This window comes from Bos mutus, chromosome 18 (genome assembly GCF_027580195.1).
Source record: "Bos mutus isolate GX-2022 chromosome 18, NWIPB_WYAK_1.1, whole genome shotgun sequence".
In the NCBI taxonomy this organism is placed as follows: domain Eukaryota; kingdom Metazoa; phylum Chordata; class Mammalia; order Artiodactyla; family Bovidae; genus Bos; species Bos mutus.
The window spans coordinates 13,728,739-13,742,458 of NC_091634.1; the positions used below are offsets into that span (position 1 = coordinate 13,728,739).

The 13,720-nt window shown below is 45.3% G+C and overlaps 1 long non-coding RNA gene across 1 annotated transcript; it reads left to right on the plus strand.

The window, feature by feature from the left end:
* Positions 1–746: 746 nt before the first annotated feature.
* On the plus strand, positions 747–13,520 carry LOC138991673 (uncharacterized). The gene is made up of 3 exons (XR_011467542.1): positions 747–986; positions 3,590–3,652; positions 13,383–13,520. It is a non-coding gene; the product is annotated as an uncharacterized lncRNA (long non-coding RNA).
* Positions 13,521–13,720: the final 200 nt, after the last annotated feature.

The window sequence follows — 13,720 nt, forward strand, 5'->3', positions numbered from 1 at the left end:
TTAAGGGCGCTATGCCGAATGAAAAAAGCCAATTTCCAAAGGTTACATGCTATAGGATTCAATTTATATAACATTCTTGAAATGACAAATTATAGAGATAGAGAAAAGATTAGTAGTTGTCAAGGGTAACAGAAGAGCAGGGACGGTGTGACTGTATAATGATCTTTTTTTTGGCCACGTCTCGGGGCTTGTGGGATCTTAGTTTCCTCACCACGGATCCAACCTGGTCCCTTGGCAGTAAGAGTGCAATGTCCTAACCACTGGATTGCCAGGAAATTCAGAATAAATCTGTATCTTGATTGTTGTACTTACGCATCTTATACATGTGATATAAATGTCACCAAATTATATACAAGTTAAAAAAAAAATGTGCATTGGAAAACTGGGGAAGTGCCAGTAAGGTCTGTGGTCTAGTTAATTGCATTGTGACAATGTCAGTTTCCTAGTTTTGGAAAAGTGCTACAATTATGTAATAGTGGATCCAAGGAGCTTCTCTATAGTATTTTTGCAACTTCTTGTAAGTCCACAGTATCGTAAAATTTTAGAAATTTTAATTTTTTTACGCAATAAATGTACTAAAAGGAGAACAAGAGATTGCATAAGTATTTTTCCGTTCAGCTTCCCCTTTCTTCCTTACTTCCCTTTCCGCCCCTCCCTGCCCCACTCCAACCGCCTTAGATAACCATTAACTCACAGCTTTTTCTATATACTTATATGAAATGCAGACTCACGCACATATTCTCCTTTGATTTTACAAAAGTGGCATCGGTCACATATTTCTCTGCAGTTTGCTTTTCTCCTTTCACGGTGCTCCTGAAACTGGCCAACTTTGTCCTGGGTGGTCAGGGTTGGGAAGCAGGAAGGGGAAGGCACGGCTTTCCAGGTGGGGGTGGGAAGAGCTGAGTCCGCGCACCTTTCTTGTGGTCTCAGCTCACCTCACACTGCCCACCCCTCCCTCGGTGCCCGCGGAGCCGCCTTGAAATCTGGTGAGTCTCTCAGGAGCCCCACTGCAGGCTGGACGGGGCAGGCGGGGCGGGGGGACCCAAGAGGCAAATACAGGGGAGCGTTTCCAAGGGCAGAGACTGGGAGATGGCAGGAAGGGGCACTTCGGGTCAGCTTGGGTAAGGGAGGTAGACTGGCTCCACCTACTTGCCCTGAAGAACCTCGGATCCCACGCCGCCCCCGGGGCCCCCATTTCCTAGGCAGCCGCTCCTCCCCACCTCTCGCCAACCGCTCACTCGCAGGTCTGAGAAGACCCGCTGACCCCACATCCCTTCTGTGCCCAGAGGTCCCCACCCCTGCTCAGCCCTGCCCAGGGTGCCCAGAAGCCCTGAGGGCGTTGAGGGGACCCCCGTATGGGAAACAGGAAGCCCCTGTTAGCAAAAAGGATACAGAAGAGGGGACAAGTGGAGAACAAGTGAAAGGGGACAGAGGAAAAAGATGGAGGCGGAAGGATCAAGGTGAAGAGGCTAAGTGTAAATCTGTAAGGAGTGACTGAGAGGGGACAGGTGGACAAGGCAGGGGAGGGGAGCCACAACTGGATAAGAACCTGTGAGAAGGCGGAGTGAAAGGGGCAGGGCTGGGACCGTGAGAGAGTTGAGGGGAAGTTAGGGGAGGGAGAAAAGTGAGGAGAGACAGGTAAGAGAGGCTGGGGAGAGGAGCCAGATGAGAGGGCCAGGTGAGGCCACGGATAGGCAGGAGAGTTCGGACCTGCATTGGGGTCTCCTCTCTGACTTGCTCCGTGCTTGTGCCCACCACCTGCACCCGCCACCTGTGCCACTCAAGTGTGTCTCCTCACCTCTCTGTCTTCAACCTGACTTTGACAGTCTCCTGTCCCCCTTAACCTGACCCCGCTGTCCTGCTCAGCTTTGACCCTCACATATACCCATCTTTAGGCTCCCCCAACTCCTTGCTTGCTGTGGCAGGCCTCAATTTTCCCATCCTATTGGGGGGTGGGCAGGAGCTATGCCCACCAACTCCCTGAGGAGTCTTTCATTATATAGATAGATAGATATCAGATCAGATCAGATCAGTCGCTCAGTCGTGTCCGACTCTTCGAGACCCCATGAATTGCAGCATGCCAGGCCTCCGTGTCCCTCACCAACTCCCGGAGTTCACTCAGACTCACGTCCATCGAGTCAGTGATGCCATCCAGCCATCTCATCCTCTGTCTTCCCCTTCTCCTCCTGCCCCCAATCCCTCCCAGCATCAGAGTCTTTTCCAATGAGTCAACTCTTCGCATGAGGTGGCCAAAGTACTGGAGTTTCAGCTTTAGCATCATTCCTTCCAAAGAAATCCCAGGGCTGGTTGGATCAGAATGGACTGGTTGGATCTCCTTGCAGTCCAAGGGACTTCAAGAGTCTTCTCCAACACCACAGTTCAAAAGCATCAATTCTTTGGCGCTCAGCCTTCTTCACAGTCCAACTCTCACATCCATACATGACCACAGGAAAAACCATAGCCTTGACTAGACGAACCTTTGTTGGCAAAGTAATGTCTCTGCTTTTGAACATGCTATCTAGGTTGGTCATAACTTTCCTTCCAAGGAGTAAGCATCTTTCAATTTCATGGCTGCAGTCACCATCTGCAGTGATTTTGGAGCCTAGAAAAATAAAGTCTGACACTGTAGATATAGTTTGTTTATTTTGGCTGTGCTCGTTCTTCCCTTGCAGAGTGCAGGCTTCTCTAGTTGTGGAGCTCAGGCTTAGTTACTCCATGGTATGTGGGATCATAGTTCCCTGATCAACGATTGAACCTACACCCCTTGCAATGGGGATTCTTTATTTTTAACATCAAAAAGATTTTGTATTGGGGTGAAAGTGAAAGTCGCTCAGTCATGTCCGACTTTTTGTGACCCCAAGGACTATACAGTCCATGAAATTCTCCAGGCCAGAATATTGGAGTGGGTAGCCATTCCCTTCTCCAAGGGGATCTTCCCAACCCAGGGATCAAACCCAGGTCTCCCACATTGCGGGCTGATTCTTTACCAACTGAGCCACAAGGGAAGCCCAAGAATACTGGAGTGGGTAGCCTACCGCTTCTCCAGGGGATCTTCCCGACCCAGGAATTGAACCGGGATCTCCTACATTGCAGGTGGATTCTTTACCAACTGAGCTATCAGGGAAGCCCCTTGTATTGGGGTATAGCCAATTAACAATGTTGTGATACTTTCAGTGAACAGCGAAGGAACTCAGCCATACATATACAGTTATCCATTCTCCCCCAAGTCCGCCTCCCATTCAGGCTGGTACATAACATTGAGTAGAGTTCCATGTGCTATATAACAGGTCTTTGTTGTTTATCCATTTTAAATATAGAAGTGTGTATATGACCTTCCCAAAGTCCCTAACCATCCCTTCCCCTGTAAGGGGGATTCTTAATCACTGGACCGCCAGGGAAGTCCCTCTCTCATCATATGCTAATGAGCCCGTACCGTGGGCCAGATGATCAGTTGTCTACTGCCTTAGTCCCTCAGCGGGGAGTGGGTCTGAGAGTAGCAGCAGAGTGGGAGGGGGTCTCCGCCCACAACATGAGGGCTGGGTAAGGGGGATAGACCTCAATAGTAAGAGCTCTCTCTGTTATCTCCCAGTGAAGGAGAGCCTGAGTCCACAGAGGACCTGAGAGCGGCATGCTGAGAGTGGGAGCCCTGGAGGTAAGCCTTCAGCAGGACAAGAAGGAGGTCATAAACCCCGGTGGTGACATTTGACTGCTTACCCTATACTAGGCCCTGTTCTAAATGCATCCCTTGTGTTATCCCCCTAAATCCTCAGGACCTAAGTCAGACATATTATTTCTATTTCCCAGATGAGGAAATCAAGACACAGAGAAGTCAAGCAATCTGCCCTAGGCCACACAGCTAATAAGTGGTGGAGTCAGATTCAATTCTAGGTGTGCCTGACTTGAGAACCACTTAACACTCATGGGTGCATGCATGCTATATCACTTCAGTTGTGTCCGACTCTATGTGACTTTATGGACTGAAGCATGCCAGGCTCCTCTGTCCATGGGATTCTCCAGGCAAGAATACTGGAGTGGGTTAACATGCTCTCCTTCTGACCCAGGGATCAAACTGGTCTCTTAAGTCTCCTGCATTGACAGGCAGGTTCTTTACCACTAGCGCCACCTGGGAACATTCATGGGGGAGGCTCACAAAGATGGTGAGCTTGAGCTGTTCTCTTGAACGCCTGGGGACTCTAACCTTGCAGCACAGCCGTATCTCCCAGCTGTGTGCCCCTAAATGTGCCACGTGGATCATGGCTGGACCTGTGGCCGTACCTGCTGGATGGACAGGCTGAAGGGATAAGGACCCGGCAGGGAGAGGGGAGTCATGGCTGGGCCATGGACTGGGCAGAGGGATAGATGGATAGACAGACAGATGTTGATCAGGGGAGGGAGGTTGGCCTCACCCAGCTTTGCCTTTAACTTCTGTGTGTGGAAAGGGTTGGTACTTCTTCTCTATGGGTGTATTTCTCCTGGAATCTCTGTCTCCCTCTTTGGGTGAGCCTGGGTTGGGCTTTAGCTTTTTTTTTTTTTTTTTTTCACAGCACTGGGTCTTCATTGCGGCTCTCAGGCTTAGCTGCACCTCAGCATGTGGGATCTTAGTTCCCCAATCAGACTGGGGATCGAACCCCGTGTACCCTACATTGGAAGGTGGATTCTTAACCACTGGACCACCAGGGAAGTCCCTCACTTCAGCTTTTGACTTGGGTTTCAGACTCTGGCTCTTTGCTGCTGTCTGTTTTCCGGCTCTGGCCTCTATCTGGGTGTGTGCATCTCCATTTCAGCCTGTTTTCATATTTTATCAATATCTTCATGGCTCCTGAGGCCCCCAGGGGAGGGCCCTGCTTTTAGCCTTGCTCTGTGTTTTTTAGCCTCAGCTGCACATTAGAAACATCTGGGAAGGTGATAATATAGCAAATATAGCAAATGTTTGCTGGGTACATATTTGATGCTAGGCACTGCTATAGTTAGATTAACTCATTGAATCCTGGTTATGTCCTTATAAGGTAGGTATTATTATTACTCTCATTTTACAGGTGAGGAAACTGAGACCTCAAGAAACCACTTCCTAATCTCATAGTTAATAATAGGCGGCACTGGGATTGAACCTAGTACTCCCTTAATTTTAACATATGTATGAATCACCTGGGGATATTGTTAAAATGCAGATTTCTGATTCAGTAGGTGGGGGGTTGGGCCTGAGATCCTGCATTTCTAACACTCTCCCAAGGTGATGCTGATGGTCTGTGGATCACACTTGAGGAGCAAGAGTTTTAACTATTATAAGTTACCACCTCTTGGTATAGCATTAAAGTGAAGTTAAAAGTTAAAGTGAAGTCGCTCAGTCGTGTCTGACTCTTTGCGAACCCACGGATTGTAGCCCACCAGGCTCCTCCATCCATGAGAATCTCCAGGCAAGAATACTGGAGTGGGTTGCCATTTCCTTCTCCAGGGGATCTTCCCGACCCAGGGATCGAACCCGGGTGTCCTGCATTGTAGGCAGATGCTTTACCATCTAAGCTATCAGGGAAGCCCTGGTATAGTGTAGTGGTTCTCAAAGTGTGGTCCTTGCGCCAGCAGCATCAGCTTCACCTGGAACTTCTTCTTTTTTTTTTAATTAAAATATTTTTTTATTTACTTATTTATTTTTGGCTGCGCTGGGTCTTCATTGCTTTGCAAAGTCTTTCTCTAGTTGCGGCGAGCGGGGGTTACTCTCCAGTTGTGGTGCGTGGGCTTCTCATTGCGGTGGTTTCTCTTGTTGCAGAGCACGGGCTCTAGGGCACGTGGGCTCAGCAGTTGTGGCATACAGACTTAGTTAGCCCTTGGCATGTGGCATCTTCCCAGACCAGGATTGAACCCATATCCCCTGCATTGGCAGGTGGCTTCTTAGCCACTGAACCACCAGGGAAGTCCACTGGGAACTTCTTAGAAATGCAAATTCTCTGAGCTACAGTGAATCAGAAATTCTGGTCGTGGAGTCCAGTCTCCTAGGCTTCAGCAAGAACTCCAGCTGATTTTGATGCACATTAAAGCTTGAGAGCACCACTGATCGAGTGTAACAATTAAGACCAATCAAATCTCTGGGACTGCAGCCCAGACACTGGTGTCTTTACAGTTCCCCAAGTGATTGTAAAGCAAGCAAAGACCCTGAACCACTAGATTGGCTGGAGGGACAATCTTAGTTTATGTAAGTAAACAAACACGCTAGCTGAATTGGAATTTGCTGTCAGGGTTTGGTCCGGCCTAGGGAGGTCTCGGTGGGCACGGCCAGGAGATGACAGATGAAATACTGAATTTGGGAGAGTATCAGAAAAACTGAATTTGGGAGGCTAAGGACTTCCCTGTTGGACCAGGGGCTAAGACTCCATGCTTCCAGTGCAGGGAACAAGGGTTCGATCTGTGGTTGGGGAACTAGATTCCTCATGTTGCAACTAAAGATCCCGCATGCTGCAAGGAAGATTGAAGGTCCCCTGTGTTGCAACTAAGACCTGGAGCAACCAAATAAATAAATAAAAAGGAAAGGAGGCTAGAATAGGGATCCTGGGATCCTTCCAAGAGAACCCTGGACAGGCAAATCCTTAGAATCCATGGAATGGGTGGGAGGGAAGGACATTGCCCTGAGTCTCCCCTATTTTCCTTGTGAGGAGCACCAAATAAGGGAGCAGATGTTTTTGAATAAATTGGAGCATGGCAGAGGGCTTTATTGGAATCCCAGGGGACATATGTAGGGTTTGAGGGGGTTGCCAGAATAAAGAAGATGGGTTTAGATGAGTTGTCTCAAACACCTCCCATAATAAATGATGATGATGGTGGTATATGAAAGTGCTCATCATTAGAGAGATTCCCTGAGATGAACGTATGCAATGTTGCTTTCCTTTGTATCCATCAAGTCATCCTTGATTTTCCTCTTTCTCCCTCTGTCTGTCTGTCTCTTTCTCACACCTAGCCCATACTGTTTTCAATTTATCAGCAAATCCTGCTGGCTGGTACTTTCAAAGTGCTTCCAAATTTACCCATTTCTCATCCTCTCCACAGCCCCCATCCTGGTGGTGATATGCTCACCTCCTGCTGAATCACAGCAGCCTCCTCCCTGGTGCTCACTCCCACCCTGGTCTGTCTCCCACACACAGAGATTGCGTCCTCCTTCTATTCAGGAGCCTCTCATGACTCCCATTTCACTCAGAATCAAATCCAAGCCCCTACCGTGTTTTACAGAACCCTTTGAGGGCTGGCCCTCCAGTCTTCTAACCTCATCTTCCTCATCGCCCCTCTCTCCTCTACAAATGTCCTTACTACTGTCCCTTGAATAAACCCCTTCCTGTCTAGATCTGTCAAGGCTCTTAGTTGCAAACAACAGAATCCACACTGGCTAGAGCAGTAGAGACATTCAGGTAAAGACTTTGGGAAGCTTGTAGATTATCATAGAGGGTAGAGTGGCAGCTTATGAAGCCAAAGTGAAAGTGAAAGTCACTCAGTCGTGTCTGAGTCTTTGCGACCCCATGGACTATACAGTCCATGGAATTCTCTAGACTAGAATACTGGAGTGGGTACCCTTTCCCTTCTCCAGGGGATCTTCCAGACCCAGGAATCCAACCGGGGTCTCAATTCTTTACCAACTGAGCTATCAGGGAAGCCAAAAGCCTGGACTAATCTCCAACCACACCATGAGGGCCTCTCTGGGGAGAAAAACCCTATACCTGTTGCTTAGAATTGCTAAAGGACAGGATTAGCCTCCATGAACGTCCTTCACAACCTCCCCGAAAGAACCGGAGGCTTTAAACAGATTTTTATTGAAGTATGCTATGCTGTGCTTAGTCGCTTAGTCGTGTCTGACTCTTTGTGATCCCATGGACTGGAGACCACCAGGCTCCTCTGTCCTCCAGGCAAGGATACTGGAGTGGGTTGCCATGCCCTCCTCCAGGGGATCTTCCTGACCCAGGGATTGAAACTGCATCTCCTGTGTCTCCTGCATTGCAGGCAGATTCTTTACTACTGGAGTGGGTTGCCATGCCCTCCTCCAGGGGATCTTCCTGACCCAGGGATTGAAACTGCATCTCCTGTGTCTCCTGCATTGCAGGCAGATTCTTTACTACTAGCGCCACCTGGGAAGCCCATATATACATATATCCACTCTTTTTTAGTCTTTTTTTTTTTTTTCTTTGACCATGCTAGGAAGCATGTGGGATCTTAGTTCCCTCATCAGGGATCGAACCCATGCCTTCTGCATTGAAAGTGCAGGGTCTTAACCATTGAACCACCAGGGAAGTTCCATAGATTCTTTTCCCAGAGGCATTTTATTGTAAAAGCCACTGAATGACTGCTTCCCATTTTTGTGGCCACCTACTGTAGCTCTCTCCCTCTCCTTTTTTAAACAACAAAACCCAAGATTTATTGAACACATTTTATCTCCCAGATATTGTTATCTTCTTCATTTAATTCTCACAACAAGTACATGAAGTACATATTATTATTATTCTAGTTATATAGATGAGGAAACTGAGGGTCAGCAGGGTGAAGCAACCTACTCCAGCAATTATTACGTGGCTTCAGAGTTTATATTCAAGTCTGTCTTATGTACTTCAAACTAGAGATTCTCGGTGGCAAAGAATCTGCCTGCTAGTGTAGGAGATGCAGGAGACACAGGTCGATCCCTGGTTTGAGAAGATTCCCTGGAGCAGGAAATGCCCACCCACTAGAATATTCTTGTCTGGAAAATTCCATGGACAGAGGAGCCTGGCAGATGGTGTGGCAAGGAGTCTGTATCTCTACCTAACATTATATTACATATATTTTTGGTAACAGCTTTATCAAGATATAATTCACACACCATGTAATTCACCTATTTAAAGTGTACAGTTTAATACTAACACAACATTAGGATTTCCCTGGCAGTCCAGTGGTTAAGACTCCATGCTTCCTATGTAGGGGGCTCAGGTTCAATCACATATGCTGTGCAGCCTGGTCAGATTAAAAAAGAAAATAAAAAAAATAATAAAAGGGCCCTTTAAACAGCAACTACATCACCTCAACCTAGTCTTCCTGGCCAGTGGAAACATCTCAGGAGGCTGTTCCTCTCTCCCCAAAGCAATCTTGCTGTTGTCAGTATAATTGGGAAAATAAAAATTCTTAAAAAAGAAAACAAAACTAACACAACATTGTAAATTAACTATATTTCAATGTAAAACAAGAGTACAATTCAATGGTTCTTATAGATTCACAGAGTTGCAAAGCCATCACCACAATCAATTTTGGAACCTTTTCAACACCCTCAGAAGAAATCCTGTATGTTTTATCAGTCACTCTCCATTTCCTCTCAATCTCTTCCCCTCACATACAGCCCTGGTGGTGATGGTTTAGTTGCTAAGTTGTTTCTGACTCTTTGTGCCCTAGACAACCACTGGTCTACTTTCTAGGGCTTCCCTGGTGGTTCAGATGGTAAGGAATCTGCCTGCAATGCAGGAGATCCCATTTGTATTCCTGGGTTGGAAGATCCCCGGAGAAGGGAACAGCAGCCAACCCAAGTATTCTTGCCTGGAGAATCCCACAGACAGAGGAGCCTGATGGACTATAGTCCATGGAGTTGCGAAGAGATGAACACAACTGAGTGACTACACACTTTCAATCTCTTTCTGTCTCTATGGATTTGCCTATTCTAGCCATTTCATACAAATAGAATTATATAGCATATGATCTTTTGTGTCTGGCTTCTTTTACTTAGTATGATGTTTTCAAGGGTCATCCATATTGTAGCATGGATCAGTTCTTCTTTTCTATTTATGGCTGATAATATTCCATGGTATGGATATACCGTGTTTTGTTTATTCATTTATCATTCATTTATTATTTATTTATTATTTATTATCTTTTATTATTCATTCATTTATTATTCATTTATCAGTTGGTGGACCTCTGGGGTGTTTTCCACTCTTTGGCTATTATGAATCAGGCTGCTATAAACATTTATGTACAAGTTTTTTCATGGGCATTACAAAGGACAGAAAAGGAAAGGACCTAAGAGAATCAGAAGATATTAAGAAGAGGTGGCAAGAATACACAGAAGAACTATACAAAACAGATTTTAATGACCCGGATAACCATGATGGAATGATCACTCACCTAGAGCCAGACATCTTGGAGTATGACGTCAAGTGGGCCTAGGAAGCATTACTACAAACAAAGTTAGTAGAGGTGATGGAATTCCAGCTGAGCTATTTCAAATCCTAAAAGATGATGCTGTAAAAGTGTTGCACTCAATATGACAGCAAATTTGGAAAATTCACCAGTAGCCACAGGACTGGAAAAGGTCAGTTTTCATTCCAATCCCAAAGAAGGGCAATGCTAAAGAATGTTTCAGCTACTGTACAATTGTGCTCATTTCACATGCTAGCAAGGTTATGCTCAAAATCCTTCAAGTTAGGCATCAGAGAACTTCCAAATGTACAAGCTGGGTTTTGAAGAGTCAGAGGAACCAGGGATCAATTGCCAACATTTGCTGGATCATAGAGAAATCAAAGGATTTCCAGAAAAACATCTACTTCTGCTTTATTGACTATACTAAAGCCTTTGACTGTGTGGATCATAAGAAACTATGGAAAGTTATTAAAGAGATGGGATTACCAGACTACCTTACCTGTCTCCTGAGAAACCTGTATGAGGGTCAAGAAGCAATAGTTAGACCCTTACATGGAGCAAATGACTGGTTCCAAATTGGGAAAGGAATACAACAAGATTGTATATTGTCACCCTGCTTATTAAACTTACATGCAGAGTACAACATGCAAAGTGCCAGGCTGGATGAATCGCAAGGTGGAATCAATATTTCTGGAAGAAATATCAACAACCTTAGATATGGAGATGATACCACTTGGCAGAAAATGAAGAGGAACTAAAGAGCCTCTTGATAAATGTGAAAGAGGAGAGTGAAAAAGCTGGCTTGTTTCAACGTTGTTTCAACATTAAAAAAAACTAAGATCATGGCATCCTGTACCATCACTTCAGGGCAAATAGATGGAGAAAAAGTGGAAGCGTGACAGATTTTATTTTCTTGGACTCCCAAATCACTGTGTACAGTGATTGCAACCATGAGATTAAAAGATGCTTGCTCCTTGGATGGAAAGCTCTGACAAAGTTAGACAGTGTATTAAAAAGCAGAGACATCACTTTGCTGACAAAGGTCCATATAGTCAAAGCTCCTTGGACTGTAAGGAGATATAACTAGTCCATCCTAAAGGAACTCAGTCCTGAATATTCATTGGAAGGACTGATGCTGAAGCTGAAACTCCAGTACTTTGGCCACCTGATGCAAAGAACTGACTCATTTGAAAAGCCCCTGATGCTGGGAAAGATTGAAGGCAGGAGGAGAAGGGGATGACAGAGAATGAGATGGTTGGATGGCATCACCAGCTCAATGGACATGAGTTTGAATAAGCTCCAGGAGTTGGTGATGGACAGGGAAGCCTGGCGTGCTGCAGTCCATGGGGTTGCAAAGAGTCGGACATGACTGAATGACTGAACTGCACTAAACTGATAGTCATGTACAGAGGTGAGAGACCATAAAGAAGGCTGAAACTGAAGCTCCAATACTTTGGCCACCTGATATGAACCGCCAGCTCACTGGAAAATACCCTGATGCTGGGACAGATGGAAGTCAAAAGGAGAAGGGGGCAGCAGAGGATGAGATGGTTAGATAGCATTGTCGACTCAATGGACGTGAATATGAACAAACTCCAGGAGATGGTGGTGGACAGGGGAGCCTGGCATGCTTCAGTCCATGGGGTCACAAAGAGTGGGACATGACTTAATGACTGAACAACAATTTTGTAGGTTGATGTGAAGATTAGAAAAATTAGTGCGTGCAAAATACTTAAATCCATGCCTGGCATGTAGATAGCACTCAATAAACAGTGTCATCATTAACACTTTTCCCCTTCAGCTCTGGTTGGTTTGTAGGCGTTCCTAAGGGCTCTTGTGTCAGTTGTGAATTAATTATATTTGACTGTTAGAACAGAGGTCACTTATGCAAGATAGAAGTTTATTTCTGTCCCATGCAAAACAAATCCGGAGGCAGGACTAGTATTTCAACTCCACATTAGGGATCCAGGCTCCTTTCAGCCTTCTGCTCTGCCAGTCTCAGCAATGTGTTCCAATCTTAAGATCATTTCTTGGGACTTCCCTGGTAGTCCAGTGGTAAAGCATCTGCCTTGCAATGCAGGGGATGTGGGTTTGATCCCTGGTTGGGGAACTAAGATCCCACATGCCTAGAAGCAACTAAGCCCATGTACTGCAATTAGTGATCCCTGAGCCTGCAAGCCACAATTAAGACCCAAGGCAGCTAAATATAAAAATATTAAAAAAATAATTTCTTCATTCATTGTATTTGCTGGAGCCCAAGCTATATTCAAAGTACATATTACATGGAAGGATAAAGGACATAAAGGGTATCTGCCAGCTGCCTATTCCCTTTAAGAAATTTTCCTGGAAGCCCCATCCAATGACCTGAGAGTTTTTTGTTTGTTTTGCTGCACCACAAGGCTTGTGGAATCTTAGTTCCTGGACCAAGGATTGAACTGGCACCCTTGGCAGTGAAAGCTCAGAGTCCTAACCACCGGACCACCAGGGAATACCTTGACTTGAGGGATTTTTTTTGTCTTAGCTGCAAGGGAGGATGGTAAACATCTTTTAGCCTGGACCATTGCCATCTGCCATTAAATCAGGGTTCTGTTATTAAAGAAGTGGAGGTTGGATATAGCCTAGGCCAGAAGCAGTCTTTGCCACACACCTGTAGGCAGGTGGTGAATGTGCTGGTGTGGAGAATGCCAGATATGTCAGCTTGAGAAGCATTTCCCACTAGACTGCCACAGCAAGGATTTTTAGGTGTTCTGTTTACCACTGCTTCCCCAGTGCCTTAGAATAATGCCAAGCACACAATAGGCTCTCAATAAGAATTGAATGAATGTGCTTCTGGCTAACACTCCAAAGGAGCAGGAATAAAGCTTAAAATCATTTGGAATGTGGAAGAAGTTTTAAAAAAATATACTTGATGACTTGCCTCCAGTTTTTTATTTTGAAAACTTTCACTCTTATAGAAAAGTTACAGGAGTAGTACAATGAGCACTCATATACCCTTTACCTTGATTCACCACTGTTAATTTCACTTCTCTCTTCCACTTGAAAGGAAGTTGCAGACATTACAGTACTTCCCACCTAAACACTGTCTTCGAAGCTCCTAGAAACAAGGACATCTCCTACCTAACTCACAATACTCCACAATTTTAACATTAGAGTAACAGGATCAACTGTGTATTACCTAATATGCACTCCATGTTAAAATGTATCCAGTTATATCAACAATAGCTTTGTTCTTCATATTTTTTCAAATTCAGGATCCTATCCAGTCAAGGACCGTGCATTGCATTTTGATGTGAATGTCATCTCTCTTGCCATCCTTTGATCTGGAGCAGTTCCACAAGCCTTTTTTTTTTTTTTTCTTTTATGACATTGACATTTTTGAAGACTCCAAGCTAGTTGTTGTGTAAGGTATTTTGGCTTGGGTTTGTTTAATTCTTTATTCATGATTCAGTTAAAGTTAATCGTTTTGGCCAAGAATAATTCAGAAGTGATGTTGTGTCCTCGGCGTATCACATCTCGAGGGACATGCTGTCAGTTTATCTCCTTTTTTGCTGATTTGGTTAAGGTGTGTGTGTGTGCGTGTGTGTGTGTG